Source organism: Pongo pygmaeus, chromosome 14 (genome assembly GCF_028885625.2).
Source record: "Pongo pygmaeus isolate AG05252 chromosome 14, NHGRI_mPonPyg2-v2.0_pri, whole genome shotgun sequence".
NCBI classification, from domain to species: domain Eukaryota; kingdom Metazoa; phylum Chordata; class Mammalia; order Primates; family Hominidae; genus Pongo; species Pongo pygmaeus.
The window spans coordinates 58,644,202-58,664,243 of NC_072387.2; the positions used below are offsets into that span (position 1 = coordinate 58,644,202).

Below are 20,042 nucleotides of genomic sequence, written 5' to 3' on the forward strand. Positions count from 1 at the left end.
ACAAGAGTTCATAAGGAAAATATCAGAAATGTAGTTTGTACTTGTAAAACTCATAAAATCCACACAGTTTAAAAAGTTACTGAAGGGACAGGGACGAAATTTTACTTTCTCTCCAAATTATCAAATGTTTTAATGATGACAGAATTTACCATTCTTTTTTTTTTTTTTTTTTGAGACGAAGTTTTGCTCTTGTTGACCAGGCTGGAGAGCAATGGCGCGATACAGGATCACTGCAACCTCTGCCTTCTGGGTTCAAGGGATTCTCCTGCCTCAGCCTCCCGAGTAGCTGGGATTACAGGCGCCTGCCACCATGCCTGGCTAAGAATTTACCATTATTTTCAACTTTAGTCTACTGCCAAGCCTAAGTGAAAAATATCAGTATTTCCAAATATTTTAATACATTACAGTCCTAACAGACCAAAATGTGGAGCTTATTTTTTTTTTTAACAAGTTAACACATTTACAAATAATAAATGGACCACTACTGGACCAAATGGTTTTTTAATGTTTCTAAGAGATGTAACTGAATATATGTTAAGTAGTTTTTTTCATTTCTTTCACCTTTCTGAATTATAATGATTCAGTGGCAATCGACTGTATAAAAATATTAAATTACCAAAGGTGTATCATGTATTACATGTAAATCATAATGCTCTGAATAAATTTTCCAGTTACATTTAAGAATAGCTTAGGAAAATGAAAGAATAAAACCTAAAAAAACCTTTATTCCTCTGTTGCCAAATATTTGATTGTTCAATGACAAAACCCACACAATCATCCATAACTCATAAACACCAATCCAAATACCATGACATTTTAAAAAATTACAATCATTTATACACAGTCTTCCTCAAAAGACATAGACAGTTTTTCCATATTTGAGCACTCTGAAAACTAAGGTATCTTAAGTTTAAAAATCACAGAAGGAAAATAGTAGAAAACAAAATGTACTACATGCCAAATGTTAAGTTTTTAAATAGTAGGGAGACAAAAAATACTAACCAATAAGAAGCAAAAGAGGTCTGGATATAAATAAAATAATAAACCAATGTGTATGATAAAAAAGGCAATATTAAAAAACCTTCAAATAGTAAAACTCAAATCTAAAATCTATTACAAAATAGAGCTCACTATTTATTCTTAGAAACCACTACAAGTTATTCCAGTACAAATTTTCTTTACTGAAATAAGGCAGGATTAACCAAAGGTATAGTAAACTTCTTATAATTTGATAAGAAATATTAATAATATACAAATATATATTTAATATCAATTTCAATATTTAAAACTTGTCTTTCTAAAAGGAAGATCCTTTAAAGTATCTCTAATACAGACCAAAAAATAAAAACAAAAAACCAACCGAGGCAAAAAAATAAAAAAAATTCAGTTCCCCACCAGAAAGTAATGTTTATATGAAGGATCTACAATCATTTGTACTTGCAAATAATGAGATAAATAAACATATAATAGTAATGTGATATTCTAAAAATCTATCTTGTTACTCTTAAGACAATCATGACATTAAAGTTCTAATACTGTCACTTTCAAAAATTGAATGCTTAATCTCATTTTCAATGCTTATTTGAAATAAAGTGGTATTTTATTACTGATTTCCTTTGGTGTTATGAGATTTGGGGCTACAAAATTTAAGCAAGTCATAGTTGAGCTCTAATTATGTGCCAAAATTAGTTGCCTGGTATACAATGTTTCAAAGTTTGCTGAATTAAAAACAAAACAAAACCAAAAACCCCCACGGAACTATATATATGACAATTTTTTCTAAGATGTGTTTTCTAGTTATAATCAGACCAAAAATCTGTGTTTTCTAAAAAGGGGTTAAAAAGAAATTAATATGTGAATTTTTAAGCTTCATTAGACAAAAGAAAAAAAAGACAAGAGCCAATTTTAGGTAATATTTTAAAATAAGAGAATTTTTATAGAATAATTTTTCAAAACTATAAATTTATAATCTTCTTTTGAAGAAAGCTAACGTGTCATATATAAGATTTATCTAATACAGTCTCTGGGAATTTTTTTTCATTTTGTAAACCAAATCAACTGACCCATATTTCTGTCTTTAAGTATTCTGTGACATTCCAAATAGTTACTACCTACCAATAAACAAACAAACAAAAATACACACAAGTCTCCACAAAACAAAAAAAACAAAAATGTACTACATAAAGCATGATGAAACCAGGAATCTAGACTATGAAAGCTACTTTAAAATTTTTATCCTTAGCTGTAGTTCATGCTAAACATTAAAACTGATATTAATCTGATTAGAAAAAATATGCAGTGTTACATACAAACACTCGAGGCTACATTTTCTGAATGTACAACTAAGACAGGTCAACAGTATTTTTTAAAAAGTCTGAAATTGCACTTTTATTTGAATTTTTAAAAATAGTGTGGGGGCAAACAAATGAAAATCAATGCTACCAGGAAGACTGATACCTTACCAGTCCCCTTTCCCCCACAATAGGTAAACATAACTTTAAAAAGGGGTGACCTATTATAGCAACACCACACCCCGCAGTTGCTTTCCTATGGTAATAAATAACTTTGTAATACAAAATAAACTACAACTGTCAATTTCTACAGAGAAATATGGATAAGTGCACATAAACATTAAAAAATACACATCTGTTGTAACTTATATCTATATGCCCACAAGTCTAAAACCAAAATCTTCCTCTTACATAGCATCACATAAAAGTGAAAATATTTTGAATGCTGTGGATTTTATTTAGGCGCTAGTGTATTCTCAAATTTGAAGTGATGTATTTTAAATAAAGGAATCACTCACTTCTTTTAAAAATGGCTTATTAAACAAACAATCCTTTACCCATTACCCCCTAAACAAACAAAAAATCCCATAAACCAAAGTGCTAAAAATGTATGGTTATACTTAACCAGCCTGGTGGAATTTAAAGCTTGCTCCCAACTCTCCCCAAAACTCACATAATTTGAATGAAAATACAAAACTCAAAACAAAAACCATCAATAAAAAGTAAAACCCAGGAGTTCTGGTACTTTAGGTATAATTACGTTTAAAATAGAAATGAGATCTCCTAAAATTTCATTAAATCAAATTTTATAGAGATGATAATTAGCACCTTTTATGAAATGTTCATAAGATGACCCAAAATAAATAGCTTTGAACAAAGGTAATGAAAAGGGATCTGTTATCACAATTCTTGTTATGAGGGCAGTACAAAATAGTATGAATTATAAACTCAGCTATTCCACTTACTAATATAAATTATATTTACAGCCCTACAGAGATTTATAAAAGCCATAAGATTTTTTATTTGAGTATTTTTTAACAATGCGTATTTGACTTAATGCGAACATACACACTATAAGCTTCAAAATTTAACTACTATTCATAAAAGAATATAAACGTCTATTAAACTAAAACAACTGTTTCTCAAAGCATCTACAGCTGTTTATCAGTGAGTTTACCGCTTTTCTTTGAAAACCACACCTGCCTTTTATCAAGATGCAATTAAATGGAATGACAAGCTCGGTAATAAATGGAAATATATTGACGGCTGTCTCAGGCAACATCGAACAAAAATCAACTGAAAATCAACCAGATAAAAAACAGCACACCCACACTGTTGTATACAATATATTTCTTCATAATGAATTTATCAAAGGAACTAAATAATATATACGCACCTGTGCTTACCTGTTGTCTAAATTAAGAAACATAAATGTTTTGTAAAGTTTTAGTTCACTGCAGTTACTGAATTAGCAAAATGTATATTTTCACTAGATGCGAAAAGTTTTTTAAGTAAGATGTTCAATTTTTATGGAAAATGTTAAAAAGATCACTCGTGAACATTAAGAAAATTAAAGTTTCTTTGCATCAAAATAAAAGAAAGAACTGTCCGGTAATCTGCATCCAACAAATATATGTAGTTTAAGATGAAAAATTCCTATCAAAGGAAAAAATCTAAATTTTTCACTCAGTTTTTAACCAATAAAGAACAGTGACAAATATATAAAAGTCTTGTAATTTCAACCAGCAGAAACATAATTTTGCGAAAACAGCCTCTTCAGTTTTACTTTTAATATACATTTGAGAACCACACGAAAATCCTTTCTGAGAGGAAAAAAAACTATTAAAAACCAACTTTTTTTCTAAACTCTCGTCCTAACGTTTCGTAGCTATTTCCGTGGTTCTCTGGCTAAAAGTATAATTTTTCGTAAAGTCGAGAATTATAATTTAGCGTTCAACATTCAAACCCCCCAGGCCCGCTTCCTTCCAGCCAATCAGGGGGTAACAATTCCAGAGTTTAGGGAGCTCCGTTAGACACAATTTGAAAAACATCACATTGCACTCTTCTATTCTCCTCCAGGAAACATTCTAAGCGAGGGCGGGTCCCCCAGTCTTCATAGAATATAAGAAATAAATCAATCGTTATATCAATTCCAGGGGGAAAAACTCTGTAGGCAGGCAGTCCTAAAGAAGCGTTGTCACTGCGGTTCCCAGGAAGCGTTATTCCTCTTTGCGAACAATTGAACAGAATAGCTGCTGCAAAAAGCATCTCCGTAATATCTGCAACCCAGAGCCGTGCGCCCCACACGCAATACACCGGCAAAGGGTTAATCTAGTGGTGCCTCCAGCGCGGAAAAGAACTCAAGATCTAATACATCCTTAACGCGGGATTTTTACAAAGGCCACAAAAGTATTACCTAAAGTTAATGCCGTCACTGGCTCACATCACTCAAGAGCTGTGGAGTAAGAATTGATAGAAACCACCAGCTAAGGGGGAAAAAAAAATTACCGAAGGGAAAGACAAATAACAACTCTCGTCCCTCCTCCTCAGCGTCAAGAAAAGGTGGGGATCGCAAAATTACCGTTAAGTTGTCCGGGTAAAGACTTTTGGGGGAGGAAAACATTAATAGTTTCACAGATTGCTTTTTTCCTTGCGACATGTTTCAAACACCGGAGAAGAAAACAGTCTTCTAAGAAAAGTGCAACTCGGAGGAAATAGCCACGAGAAGGAAATCTCTAGCTCGAAGCCCCATCTTTCATCTCACCCGTGAACACCCCTCCCCTTTGAGAAAGGACAACGCTGCGAGAGCAAATGACAAAAATCCCCAGAAAGAAGCTAAAGTCCAGCATCTTTCCTAGGAGTCCGCTACAACCTCAAAAGCCTGCCCCTGCCCCATCTTGGAAGCGCGAGCCGCGGCCAGTCCTACCTACCTAGAGACCTCACGGGGACCCGGCGCGCCGGGGGAGGGCAGCCAGGGCTTGGGAAACTCTCATTCCTGGGGCACCTCACGCTTCAGCGTCAAAAGACAATATAGATAGATGGGTGCCGGGCGGTGGCGGGGGGGACTGTTGCCACGACCCACCGGAGGGACCCATGATTCCGGGTCCTGAATTTTCTGTCGACCTTAAGTTTCTTGTCACGAGATGACGGCCATCACCGGGTCGGGAAAACGGCAAGAAAAGGCGGCCCGGTTCGGAAATGGGGGAGGGGCGCGCGTCCAGTCCTCCTGTCAAGGAGCGGCCGCCTGCAGAGACCCCGCCGTGCGCCGTCCCCGGCTCCGGTCCCGGGCGGGGGTCTTGCTGACAGATCCGCTGGGCGGCGGCTGCTCCGCCGCAGCCGGTCCGCGTCCCGCTCAAACTGCAGCTCCCCTCCCCCCACAGCCCCGTCTCTCCGCGCTCCCGCCACATTCCGCTCGCCGCCGCCCACTCGCAGACGCCCAAGTTGCCCCTAACCCTACTTCCTCGGATTTTTCGCGATTAAGTGAGAGCAGACCCGGCGCCCACTCCCTGCACCCCCCACTGCCTGCGGGTCCCACCACTGCCACCTCCTGAGTCCCGCTCTGCTACTTCTTCAGGCTCTTACCGACTGCGCCAGCTTTGGCGAAGCTCCGCCGACTGCCCTTTGCTCCAAGTAATTTTTGGCGATTTTTAAAGTAATTTTTCCGGCGGAGTCATAGTGGCGCTATACTCTCGGACAGGTTATCCTGTCTCTCCCGCTAGATTGATGAGATCAGGCATCACTCGAAAATGGCGCCGAAAGCGCGGAGGCTCCTCATTCAAATTCGTTAGAGCCAACCCCGCCGCCCCGGGGCATGCCGGGAACGCGGGCTGCCTCCACAGCTGTCAATACCGCCTCTTCACCCCCCTTCTCTTGCTTTCCCGACATTTTTACGCATGCGCAAACTCCAACCCTCTCCCCTCCTCCTCCTCCCGCCAAGCACATGCGCAGAATCATCCTGGTGCACGGCTCTCCCGTTGCTTCTTCGGTTGCAGTCCTCTTGGCTTCTTGCGCGTGCGTGTAGCGCTTTTGCAAAGCCGCGGAGGTGAAGCGAACATAGAGGCTGTGGGGCCAAGGGGTCCTCTTATAGCTATCAGCCCACAGGCATTTAGTCTACGTTGGAGGTAAACAAATACGGGTCCAGCTTAGGAGAAAACAAAAACGTCTTACAGCCAGTGTCTAAACTCCAAACAACGGAATGTATCAATGAGACCTTGTATATGGATACACGTGCATTTAAAACCGCCCTGCCGGCGTGTAGAGCTCTTGCCGTTCGCCAGCGCTTTACAGGGGTTATCGCACTTAAGCCTCGGAACAACTTTACCAGGTAGGAACTATTACTGTTCTCGTTTTGAAGACCAGGAAACCTAGGCTCAGAGACGTTAAGTAATTTGCCCAAGACAGCACAGGTGGCACAGAAGTGGATGAATCCACATCTGTCAGATTCAGCAGCCCTGGAGTTCTCTACCACGCTGTACGATCCAACCTGAGCCCACACAGGAGGCGTGGTCTCCTTCCTTAACGGTGTGTGTGCGTGTGCGCCTGCCTAAAGTTAATGATTAATTTTGCTGAAGCCCTTCTTCCCGGTCCTAAGTTGCCTGTTGCGAAGGCGCTTTCATTGAATCCAGTTTCTCTTACCGTTTTAACTTGTTCATAAACTTTTTGAGATAGGAATGGGCAGTTTTTCTGTGTCACTTAGGATGATTTTTTTTTAATGGCGTGATAAGTGAACTGAATCCAGCAAAGACGAGTTTCTGTTGTGCAACACATTGGTAAACTGACAGCTACCACGTATTGACTGTGTACTGTGTGCTGGGCACTGTGCTAAATAAATGATTTACGAATTAATCGTGTTTATTGCTCACAACAGCCTTATGAAGTAGGTATTATCTTCACTTTACAGATGAGGACACCTGAGGCTCAGATTACGAAATCTGCCCCAAAGTCTTAGAACTGGTAAGTAGAAGCACCATATCTAGGCAAACCTGTCTACCTTCAAAAAAAATGGGCACTCTTATAGGACAATTAACGATAATAAAGTTGTAAATTTTTTTTTTTTTTTTTGAGACGGAGTCTTGCTCTGTCGCCAGGCTGGAGTACAGTGGCGCGATCTCGGCTCACTGCAACCTCCGCCTCCCGGGTTCAAGCAATTCTCCTGCCTCACCCTCCTGAGTAGCTGGGACTACAGGCAAGCGCCACCACGCCCAGCTAATTTTTGTACTTTTAATACAGACGGGGTTTCAACATGTTGGCCAGAATGGTCTCGATCTCTTGACCTCGCGATCCGCCCGCCTCGGCCTCCCAAAGTGCTGGGATTACAGGCGTGAGCCACCGCGCCGAGCCCTATAAAGTTGTAAATATTTTAAAACCTTCATTGTGAATGTTAAATAAGACAGTAGATATGAAAGTGCCTGAAGTACTAATAAGGAAGTGGGAGAAGGGTAGCATGGTTTGCATTATTGAAGTGTATTGGAAAAGAAATGAATTTTAGCAATTTGAGATCAGCAAGAAGTAACATGGTAGAGTAGTATAAATACACTACTTAATCTCTGGTACTTTTGTGCACTACTTAAGTGGGCCGACTCTGGAACCGAGCTGCCTGGGTTTGAATCCCAGCTCCACTACTTACTAGCTGTGCCTCGTTGGGTAAATTATCTGTTGGACCTTTTGTAAAGCAAGTACTATTAATACCTTATTGGACTGTTGTAAGGATGTAAATGAGCTAACATATTAAAGGAATTTCAACAGTGCTTGACATATTAGTAAATGTTTGTTATTGTCAGTCATTGATGTTTTAAACTGGCTTCTTTAATGGTTGTTTAAAAATCAAACTACAGTTAGTGCCATTAGGGGTCAGCATTTTTTTTTTTTTTTTTTTTTTTTTTCTGAGAGGGAGCTTCACTCTGTTGCCCAGGCTGGTTGGATCGCTGCAACCTCCGCCTCCCGGGTTCAAGCAGTTCTCCTGCCTCAGCCTCCCATGTAGCTGGGATTACAGGCATGCGCCACCACGCCCAGCTAATTTTTGTATTTTTAGTAGAGACGGGGTTTCACCATGTTGGTCAGGCTGGTCTTCAACTCCTGACCTCGTGATCTGTCTGCCTTTGCCTCCCAAAGTGCTGGGATTATGGGCCTGAGCCACGGCGCTGGGCGGGGTTAGCATTCTTATTCAAGAGCTCCTTAAAATGATAAATCAAACTGACAAATGATTTTTCCCAAATATGAATAATGATCCCTGTTAGGCAAATAAGGATGTTAATTTATTTTACCATCTCATAAGAGTAATACCTGGAAATGGAATAGATTTATTGCTTTTTCTGATTGTTAAAGTTAAAAAACCCAGGCCCATCTAAAATATATATAAAGTAAAAATCATCCAAATTTCTAGCATTCAGGGATAACCACATATTGTTTGTACTTTAAAAATATAATGTACCTGTGGGGACAATCAGCTAGGGGGGGTCTGGATAAGTGGTATATTTGGGAGACATCTGTAAAATTGTACTAGAACTTACAAATAGGTAAGTAGCACAATCTGGTTTCCTCACTGTAGAAATTTTTATCTTAGTCCCCTTCTAGATATAATCTGTCAAGAGAATTCTAAAGTGATGATGATAAATGATAACATTTATTGAAGACCTAATATGTATCAGACACTGGGCTAAGCATGTACATGCATTTTTCCATCGAATCATCATGTAACTCATTAAGTGGGTGCAATTATCTCTATTTTGCAGAGACTGAAGTTTATGTGTAAGTCACTTTTAGAAGATTTAAGTCCAATTGTGTTTAAAGTCTTATTTAAGAAAAAATCTTTCATGAAAGCTTCTTGATTTGCTAAAATGGGAGAAAACAAAATCAACTAACATACAGTAGTTCCTATGCCTGAACAGAGAGCCCGATTATAAAAAACGGTCTTTTGAAAACTAAGAATTTTATATTTGACCACAAGGGGGTGCAAATTTCTGAGTTAAATTTCAAAGAAAAAAACGGGAAAAGTGCTTTTACTTCAGACATAAAATTCGTGGGTTAAAACTAGTAAGAATTCCTGCCTGGAACTTTAATACCCTACAAAGTAATGTACTTTATAAGAAGAAAGAACTCAATTACTTAGGTGCTCAATTAGGGCAGAAGTGTCAGCTTGCTTTCTTCAATACAGTCAAGAGTTAATTATCCCTCCCCCACCCCTTTCCACTCACAGTTAGTGTCTCTACATACCCCTCTTTACTTGTCAATAAGAGTAGAACTGAAGTCATAATTTAAAATCTGGGGTTTTGCTCTTGGAAACTGAAATGCAATCACCAGCTAATGGATGGTAAATATGGGTAGTGTGAAGAACAGAGGTCTTGTAATTTCTATGCTTTTTTTCCCTCCTGCTAAAGTTTATAATGAGTAAGCTACAACTGATGCAATGTTGGCTTCAACATATTAACTTATTTAGATAAAACTGTGAAAGCTATAGGTCTGTTCATCTTTCAAGAAAGAATGCAGGCCGGGCGCGGTGGCTCACGCCTGTAATCCCAGCACTTTGGGAGGCCGAGGCGGGCGGATCACGAGGTCAGGAGATGGAGACCATCCTGGCTAGCATGGTGAAACCCCGTCTCTACTAAAAATACCAAAAAATTAGCTGGGCGTGGTGGCAGGCGCCTGTGGTCCCAGCTACTCGGGAGGCTGAGGCAGGAGAATGGCGTGAACCTAGGAGGTGGAGCTTGCAGTGAGTTGAGATCGCGCCACTGCACTCCAGCCTGGGCCACTGAGCAAGACTCTGTCTCGAAAAAAAAAAAAAAAAAAGAATGCAGACAGTAACTTGAAAACAGTATATACTACTGAATGTATTAAAAACTTTGCTTAGCAGGGTTTTCAACTTTTATTTTCGTGTTGGTCTTGCTTCTCTGAGATGGACTTAATTTAAAAAATACAACTTTTTTTGGAAATAATTTCAAATTTACAAAAAGTTAGAATATTAAAAAGAGTTCAAAGAACATCTATATCATTTGCTTGCTCTTGTACATGGGTGAGTTTTCTTTTTCTCTCTCCATATACACAGTCTATAAAAACACACAGAGGAAAAATACAAGAAAAAAACTTTCAACCCATATCAAAGTTTTATGATTATAGTTAAAAATATACATATCAAAAAGCCAAACTAAAATTTTGCAGTGTTGACACTGCCAAACTATTCTTTTAAGGAACATTGGCGTTCTATCAGCTAGTCCAGTGATTTTTGTTTTTTTAAGAGACAGGGTCTCTCTATATTGCCCAGGCTGGCTTCAAACTCCTGGACTCAAGTGATTGTCCGTTCAGCCTTACAAGTAGCAGGGACTGTAGGCAAGTGCCACTGCACCCAGCTCAGTGATTCTTAAACTTTGAAAATTTGTTCAAAGTTATAGACCCTTTCTCTAGAATCATGCATATATGTGAATAGTTTGCATATAGTTTCAGAGGTGGATGATGGTCCATGGAGTTCCTGAAGAAAAGTAAAGGAAAAATTATTCATGCATATGGTAGGCAGAATAATGGCATACCAAAGATGTCCAAAGATGTACATGTCCTAATCTCTCTGGGATTTGTGAATAAGTTATGTTATACGGTGAGAGATAATTCAAGTTGCAGATAAAAATTAGGGTTGCTACTCAGATGATCTGAAAATAGATTATTCTGGATCACCTGAGGAGGCCTAATTACATGGTCCTTTAAGTGTGTAAAGGGGAAGCAGAAGAATCCGTGTCAATGATGAGATGTGAGAAAGCCATTGCTGACTGTGAAGGTGGAAGGAGGCCATGAGCCAAAGAATAGTTCATGAGCTCTAGAAGCTGAAAAAGGCAAGAAAACAGACTCTTTAGGAACGCAGCCATGCCTACGTCTCTATTTTAGCCCGCTGAGACCCATTTTGAATTTCTGACCTCTAGAACTGTAAGATAATACATTTCTGTTGTTTTAAGCCACTAAGTTTATGGTAATTTGTTTATGGTAATTTTATGGCATTAGGAAACTAATAAAGGATGTGAACAGTCATTTTGTATGTGTGTTGATGTGTGGTTATGGTAGTAATTAAGAGTGTGTGTGTGTGTATACATTTTTTAATACCACCTAGGTATTTTTCTTTTTCTTTTCTTTTTTTTTGAGATGGGGTCTCTGTCTCCTAGGCTGGAGTTCAGTGGAGTGATCTCGGCTCACTTTAACCTCTGTCTTCTGGGCTCAAGGGATCCTCCCACCTCAGCCTCCCGAGTAGCTGGGACCACAGGTGCCCGCCACCACACCTACCTAATTTTTTGTATTTTTTGGTAGAGGTGGGGTTTCGTCATGTTGCCTGGGCTGTTCTGTACTTTTTTGCTTAACAAATCCATAAAAAGTACTTCTTTATCTTTTTTAAAGGTCTGTGAAGTGTCAGACCTCAAGATGGACAACTATTTAATTAGATATAGCATCTTATCTACTACTGAAATTATATTCCTACACAAGATTTACTGAAATTTCTTGGTAAGAATGTGATGAGCTTTTCCCAAAAATTTACTCATCTACATTCCCTTTATAAAACGCAACGTTTTGATTTACAGTTATGTTGACAATATCTTTGTTCTGTCAAGTATCTTGGATAATTTATTCTCCCTGTAGCTAACTGACAGATTAAAAACAATTAGAAAATTCTCCTCAGAGGTTATTTAAACAGTATATAATTATATGCTTTACTTAGGTATCAGCTTAAGAGAATAAACTGTTTAGAAACAGATTTATTTTGCAGTTGGGTAGATTATTTTAATGGAAGATCAATACAGGTACTTAATTATCTATAAATGTTTTATGAGCAAGAAACTTTTTGTGATTTTTTTTTAAAGGATACCAATATTAGTTACATGGGGGAAAATTTATACACACATCAGGAAATGTACTTGTTTTGGGAAATTTACGTGGTTTAGAGCTCCAATTTCTAGAAGTGGTTAGAACAGATTCATATATAGCATTTTCAACTTTGATTCTCTGAAGATACTGAGTTAAGATTTTTTTTCCTGTATGAGGAGTTATTTTGCTTACAATATTCTTGGCCACAAATCATGGAACTAAACTAAAATTCATTTATGACTAATAATGGTCAATATTTATTGAGGAAGTATGACCTTTGTTAATTTTTTTTTGAGACAAGAGTCTCACTCTGTTGTCCAGGCTGGAGTACAGTGGTGTGATCTCGGCTCACTGCAGCCTCTGCCTCCCGGGTTCAAGCAGTTGTGCCGCAGCCTCCCAAGTAGCTGGTACAACACATACCACCAGGCAGCTAATTTTTGTATTTTTAGTAGAGATAGGGTTTTGCCATGTTGGCCAGGCTGGTCTTGAACTCCTGGCCTCAGGTGATCCGCCCGCCTTGGCTTCCCAAAGTGGCATGAGCCACTGCACCCAGCTGGGAAGTATGAATTTTTTTTTCACCTACCAATAAGGATTCCTGGAAAAGGATAAACCCATTTGTTTTTGTTAATCTTCTTTCTAAAATTAATGTTAAAATGTTGGCCTTAAATGAGATATTAAATATGGTGTTTTGAAACACTGCTTTTGAAATAATATATACTTTGTGAGAGCTTAATGAAGGAAATTTAGCCTATTCAGGACTGGAATCATAGAATCTTAAGAGTTAAAATATGTCTCTTCTTACTGCCACCCATTGTCTAAGTGTCCCCTGAGGCTACTGAGAACAAATTTATTCTCACCTACCTACAATAACCCTTTAAATATGATCATTATTTTTTTGAGTCATGAGGACAGCAGAATTCCCACTCCCAAACATCCTTTAATGGCTTCTTTAATGTGTCTTTAATTGTTTTATGCTCTTAAACCCTTCACCATCTTGGTTTCCTTCTTCTGGTTATTCTTGTTTAACAAGGCCCCTCTCAAACAGTGACACTCAGAATGGTATTAATTACATATATATACTATATATAGTCTGAAATATACCATGGGTGGGTATTAACTTTTTGCCCTATCCATTACAATTCTTGTATTTTGAGAACAATTTTAGATCGTAACAAGGACTCATAAATAATGGAAATGGATGTATTGGAAATGTATCAAAAGAAAGTTTTAAAAGTTTTAACATAAACTACAGGAGTAAAAAACTTAAAAATTACAACTTATGACTTTCTCAGAGACTTTATTGAGTTGGGATGAACTGGAAGTTGTGGAGGATAGGGAACCAGGAATCTATTACATTCATGTCTTATTTATTTTTAATGAACAGGAGTAAAATTGAGACTCTGGTCTGTAGGAGATATGACTGAGGATGTGTGATCGGTTGTCTAAGACAGTTGAGCCTCATACTACATTTCTATTCTTAATATACACAATGTATTTCTTATAGTACAAATCCCTTTTGGCTAGGAAATTCTCATATGTTTAAAATAAATTAAACTTTTAAGGCAGCTCTGAAGAAGTAATTTATTTTAAATAGGTGAGCAGTTTATAGCTCTTATGGGAATACTTTTTCCTTATTTTTTTCATCATAGGATTAGACCCTGTGTTTTTAATTTAAGTCCTTTAATTTTTGCTGTTAATGTTTAATTTACTTGACGACCCCATACTGTTAACTTTTGACCAAGTGAACTTGGGACAGTATATACAAACTGTTTACCTAATTTTAAGGAACTCTTTTAAAAAATAAGGTTTGATGTGAAACAGAAGATTAAATTCACTTCAACTTTCCATGTAGAAAAATATCATATGTATTTAATCAAAGAACTTTTCCCCCCTTATTGGAGGATGTATTTTTATCAGCATGGAGGTTTTGTTTTTTGTTTTTTAATAATTAGATGTTTATGCCATTGGCAAAACAACCCAAAGCTGACATGACCAAACTGCAATACTTTTAATAAACTGCAAGACTACTAATATAGTAGATATAAAACCCTTTCCTGATAAGAAATTTTTATAGTGTATGACTGAATCTAACAATTCTCCCTCTACCTTTATTTATGCTCGTTTACTTTCTTTTATAGAAAATTGAAATTCCTAAAGTTTAAGCTTTTAGATGTAAAAAATGTTAGTATATACAGTTAACTTAAGTTCAAGGTTTCTTTTAAACCACTTGATGTAATTTACTTTGTACATAGCTTTTATTTGTCTTTTTAAAATTATTATTACAATTTTTTTAGACAGAGTGTTGCTGTATCATGCAGGCTGGAGTGCAGGGGCATGATCTCAGCTCACTGCAACCTCTGCCTACCCAGTTCAAGCAATTCCCGTTCCTCAGCTTCCCAAGTAGATGGAATTACAGGCACAAGCCACCATGCCCAGCTAATTTTTTTTTTTTTTTTTTTTTTGTATTTTTAGTACAGACAGGGTTTCTCCATGTTGGCCAGGCTGGTCTCAAACTCCTGATCTCAAGTGATCCTCCTGCCTCAGCCTCCCAAAGTGCTGGGATTATAGGCATGAGCCACTGCACCCAGCTTATTTGCCCTTCAAACTAGACCTGTGGACTTGCTTTTGAACATTTTTTCCCCTAATTATAAAATACATGTGCATTAAAGAAAACTGAGAAAAAAATCAGGAATGATTGGAAGGCATTGTTTCTGAAGGCCTCTTAACAATATACCTCTCTCCTCATCTCCTTTCCCAGTTGACCAAAGAAGGCTCCGTGTTTGTCTTTTATGTATATTAGCATGATTGAATTTCATCCATTTAGCCTTATTGAATACTGTACTTTGTTTCTCTTCAGGAAAATTAGTTTGATATCTTGTGGGACAGAAGGTTTCGTCTTTCAGTCATCAGAGAGCAAAGTAGGAAAGACTTAGAGAGGCAAAGTCCCTCTGCACCTAAGGATACACTATTTTTACTCTAAGGGGGCCATGAGGGTTTATTTACTTTCATCATTTTGGGGTGAGGAATGGTTAGAAACTGAGGGAGCATAAATAGGTTAAGTATTATCCATGACAGTAGGGTGGGAGTGAATGGAAACTCATTTATAGCAGTTCTACTTCCTGATTTATGGGTATGTGTGGGTGGTGCATTTTAAAGAGATTCTGGTGAACTAACAAGGTGTAATAATTGTATTTTGTTATATATCATATTATTGACTGCTGGACTGCTTAACATGCAGCTTAATAATTATTATGGATATCTTTAAATATGCCACATTCACTTTATTCAGAAGTGAACTGATAAGCAACAAGCTGCCATGTGCTGAACAGTATTAGGTACTGGGATAAACAAGGGTTTTAAATGCTGTGAATAGTGTAAGCTATATATGTTTCTGTATAGCCTTCATGGTTTGCTAATAAGGTAATCTGTTGTCATTTCATAATTGAAATACTAGGGGGAATGTTGTAAAAATGCTCTTTATTATTGTTATTTAAATGGAAGTATTTTTGTGTGGTTTTATAGTCATGGTGGGAAATCATGAGTTTTTGGACTAGGGTAGTGATGGCTGGGATAGAAGATGAGGGAAACATCTGTAATGCCTCCCTGGTCCCTGGCCTCGTTGTAGAGTACAATGGTGGTATCATTAACTAGGACAGGGACAAGTGGAGGAGGCTCATGGCTTTTGAGAGAGAGAGAGAGAATGTGTGTATGTGTGTGTGTGTGTGTGTGTGTGTATGTGTGTATGTGTGTGTGTATGTGTGTATGTGTGTATGTTTATGGGTGTGGTATGGAACGCTGGGACAGGAGAGGGAGATGACAAGTCCAGTGAGGACATTTTGAATATGAAAGATTAAGCACTCATGGGATACCTAAGCAGGGAAGTTCAGTAAGGAGCTCAATATACACGACTGAGGCTTAGGAGAAAGGCCTGGGCTGGAAATGGATATCACTAAATAGGTGGTAGTTCAGATTATGAGGGAAATGGATGCCATTGCTCGCAGAGACTAAACATAGAGGAAATGAGAACCAAAATTAGTAAATGGGCAAAGTAAGAGGAAGCAGCAAAAGACGGAGAAGGAATGGCTGAGAGAGGGGCAGGAACACCAACAGAGCTCAGAGTTAAAGGAGCCAGTGGTAGAGAGGTTTCAAAAGGAAAGAAGTCAGGAGTGTCAGAAGGTAAAGACAGGCCAAGTCAACTGAAAAAGATAAAAGGGTTTGGCAGTTCTGTCATTAGTAATGTTTGCCAGAACACTTTCAATGAAACAATGGTGGCAGAATTCTGTTTGTGTTGAGTTGAAAAGTATATTAAAAGAGGGAAAGGGGCCGGGTGCGGTGGCTCTTGCCTGTAATCCCAGCACTTTGGGAGGCCCAGGCAGGCAGATCACCTGAGGTCGGGAGTTTGAAATCAGTCTGATCAACATGAAGAAACCCCGTCTCTACTAAAAATACAAAATTAGCTGGGCATGGTGACACATGCCTGTAATCCCAGCTACTCAGGAGGCTGAGGCAGGAGAATTGCTTGAACCTGAGAGGCAGAGGTTGTGGTGAGCCGAGATTGCGGCATTGCACTCCAGCCTGGGCAACAAAAGCGAAGCCTCATCTCAAAAAAAAAAAAAAAAAAAGAGAATGGTTACAATAAATGTGTATTATTTCAAGGCTCTTGACATTTTCTTAAAAACAAAAGATGATAATTTTAGGGAGGAGGTTACAGAATAGAGTAGGAGATCTACAAGAGAAGAGAACTTAACATTTTTATAAAGTATGGGGACAGAGTCATCAGAGAGGAGAAATTAGAAAGGATAAAGTATAGTGAGATCTAGTAGGAGATAAGGGTGCAGGTAAAGGAATTAACCCAGAAAAGAGAAAGGATGCCTTTTCCTCTGAGACTAGAAGGGAACAGGTAAGATGGTTTTATGTATAACTTGTAAATCTAGAGCAGGAAGTTGAGGGAGTTCATAGCTAATAGTTTTAGTTTTTATTTTTTTTCTGATAAAGGAGTCATAAAAGAGATAAGGGTAGAGCTGAAGTAGCAAGTTTGAATTGAAGTAAGATGGTACAAAATATATGCTCTAGGTAATGGGAGAGGGAATTAATGAGGGAGGAAGGTTGTTGGCAGAATAGGGTGATGTACCTGAGAACCTAGGCTGGATAGGAAAAGACACAAAGCATGTGAGAGATTGTAGTTTGAAGAAATGAGGAATGGGTATCAAAATTAGGTAAGAAAGCAGGTATTTAGGGAGTAATGGAGTAAAAAACTGCAAGGATAAGTAGTTGTAGTCAGAGAGCAATATATTGGACTCTTAAGGCTGTAGAATAATTTCTTGGTTATCAGAAGATAGAGGGTGTAGCTTTGGGTATGGATTACTGAATGAAGTGGTTTTATGGAGTCAGAGTTCATAGTTTTTCAATGGGTTTTCCATATGGACACTGAAGTGGGAAGTGATGGCAGAAAATGCAGGGGAGGCAGATACTGTCAGCAAAGGGCCAGAGTCCTCAACAAAATGGAATGACTGGGTAATTAATAAGAATGAAAGAAAGGAGTAAAAAATTCCCAGGATTGTTTCATCATGCCTTTTTTTTCCCCTCGTAAATTAAGAGACATGAGGGTAAGGACTATGTCTGAATTAATCCAACAAATGCAAATATTTGTTGAATTAATAAGTGAATGATAAACTCATGTTGAGTAAGTATTTCAGAAAACTTTAGGTTTTTTTCTTATTATAAGTAATTGATATTAAAGAAAATACAAATAAGCAGGATGTAGGAAAAAACAATCCCATCAGCCAGAAATACCTACCCCCAACACCCTTTGTTATTAAACTTTTTGCTTAAATCTGTTTGTTGTTCATGTATTTTTTTCCTAGCAATATTCAGTTGTATACTTTAACGTCTAAATAAGTATTTTCTTATGCAATATAAGGATGTACTATAATTTAAGCAGTTCCTTATTTTGGAGCATTTATATTGATTCCACCCAAGTTTCTTTAACTGCTAAAACGAAAAACCTAATAGCTATTTTTTTTTTTTTAGACAGAGTTTCGTTCTTGTCACCCAGGCTGGAGTGCAATGGCACAATCTTGGCTCACTGCAACCTCCGCCTCCCAGGTTCAAGCAATTCTGCTGCCTCAGCCTCCTGAGTAGCTGGGACTACAGGCGCATGCCACCATGCCTGGCTAATTTTTGTATTTTTAGTAGAGATGGGGTTTCACCATGTTGGCCAGGCTGGTGTTGAACTGACCTCGGGTGATCTGCCTGCCTCGGCCTCCCAAAGTGCTGGGATTACAGGTGTGTGCCACCACGCCCAGCATAATAGCTACATTTTTGCCTTACTTATTTTCTTAGGATTCTTAGAAGTAGATTTTCTAGTAGGGGCTTCATAGAGATCCTGTTTATCTTTATTTTAGGGCCATTTCTAACAGGCTTGTTTATGTGCATTCCATCCAGGATTGGAATCCTGGACAATGGACAGTGTTGCAGGTATTGACTGATGCAGGCATGCTGACAGCCACAAAAGTGAGAACTGTTAATCACAGGTCCTTCTTCACAAAAAGAATGATGGGTATTTTTAAAACTTGGAATCAAGTATAGTTTTCATGAGCACAGTAAGAGATGATTCATGAGCTGAATACAGGATATAGTAGTCAATTCAGAAATGTATATTCAAATTAAATAAAAACCTCTTACAATGGTCTATATTTGTTGATACTATTGAACTTTAGTAGAGGTTTTTTTCCATAAATTTTAAAACTGTGGCAAAGTACTCATGAAGTTTATCAACTTCACCATTTTTAAGTGTACAGTTCAGTGGTATTAAATACATCCATTATGTTGTAACCATCACCACCATTCATCTTTGTAACTAGTAGAGGTATTAATATACCAATCTTGAATAGTCATCAAAGTCACTCTACCTCAAACTTTTCCACAAAAGTATGGTTAATAGCAGAGAGGAGTGAACAATTGCCTTAAAAACTTGGTCCCAAGCTAGAATTCTTTTTAGCTTCATGTTTTGTCTTAAATTTAATGTAAATGTAGTGTTATATACCATAATGTTCCTATATTTAGTAAAATACAATGATTATACATTTTTTCAAAATCTCTGAGGGAGGTTGATCCCCTTAACTTTGGCAATTTTGAGACGAAGTCTCGCTCTGTCACCCAGGCTGGAGTGCAGTGGCATGATCTCAGCTCACTGCAACCTCTGCCTCCCGGGTTCAAGCGATTCTCATGCCTCAGCCTCCTGAATAGCTGGGATTACAGGCGCGTGCCACCATGCCTGGCTAATTTTTGTATTTTATTAGAGATGGGGTTTTGCCATGTTGGCCAGGCTGATCTTGAACTCCTGACCTTGGGTGATTCGCCTGCCTCGGCCTCCCAAAGTGCTGGGATTACAGGTGTGAACCACCATACCCGGCCTTCATTTTTCTTTTACAGTTTAGCCAAGGCTATTTATAGTAGTGTATGTCAAGGAGTAGACTGTTGGATGTTCACCCTTTTCAAATGTGAGTGTCACAGAAACTGAAATTCACAGAGTAAATTTAGAAGTATCCTTTTATATTATATTTGCTCTAGTAATCATGCATACTTGATCATTATTAATGCCATGAGACAATCTTATTGTACAAATAAAGAGAATGATTTCATGTGCTGGCTAGGGCCATAGCCCCACCTTTCCAAAGAGTATCAACGTTTCAACTCCATGCATTATGACTCCAGAGACTTGTAAACCCTCTCAGGTGTAATACTTTTTTTTTTTTTTTTTGAGAGGAGTCTGGCTCTGTCTTAAGGCTGGAGTGCAGTGGCGCTATCTTGGCTCACTGCAACCTGCGCCTCCTGGGTTCAAGTGATTCTCCTGCCTCAGCCTCCCGAGTAGCTGGGACTACAGGTGCATCCCACCACGCCCAGCTAATTTTTGTA

At 38.3% G+C, this 20,042-nt stretch overlaps 1 long non-coding RNA gene across 4 annotated transcripts in view; it reads right to left on the minus strand.

Moving 5' to 3' along the window:
* The window catches only part of LOC129011612 (uncharacterized), a 58,105-nt gene extending 52,013 nt beyond the window's left edge, over positions 1-6,092 (minus strand). For 2 of the 4 annotated variants that reach the window (XR_010123580.1, XR_008493377.2), the window contains exon 1: positions 5,874-6,092. This is a non-coding gene — a long non-coding RNA (uncharacterized LOC129011612). The remainder of the gene's footprint in view (positions 1-5,873) is intronic. The other 2 variants (XR_010123578.1, XR_008493378.2) reach the window with 1 other exon arrangement.
* Positions 6,093-20,042: the final 13,950 nt, after the last annotated feature.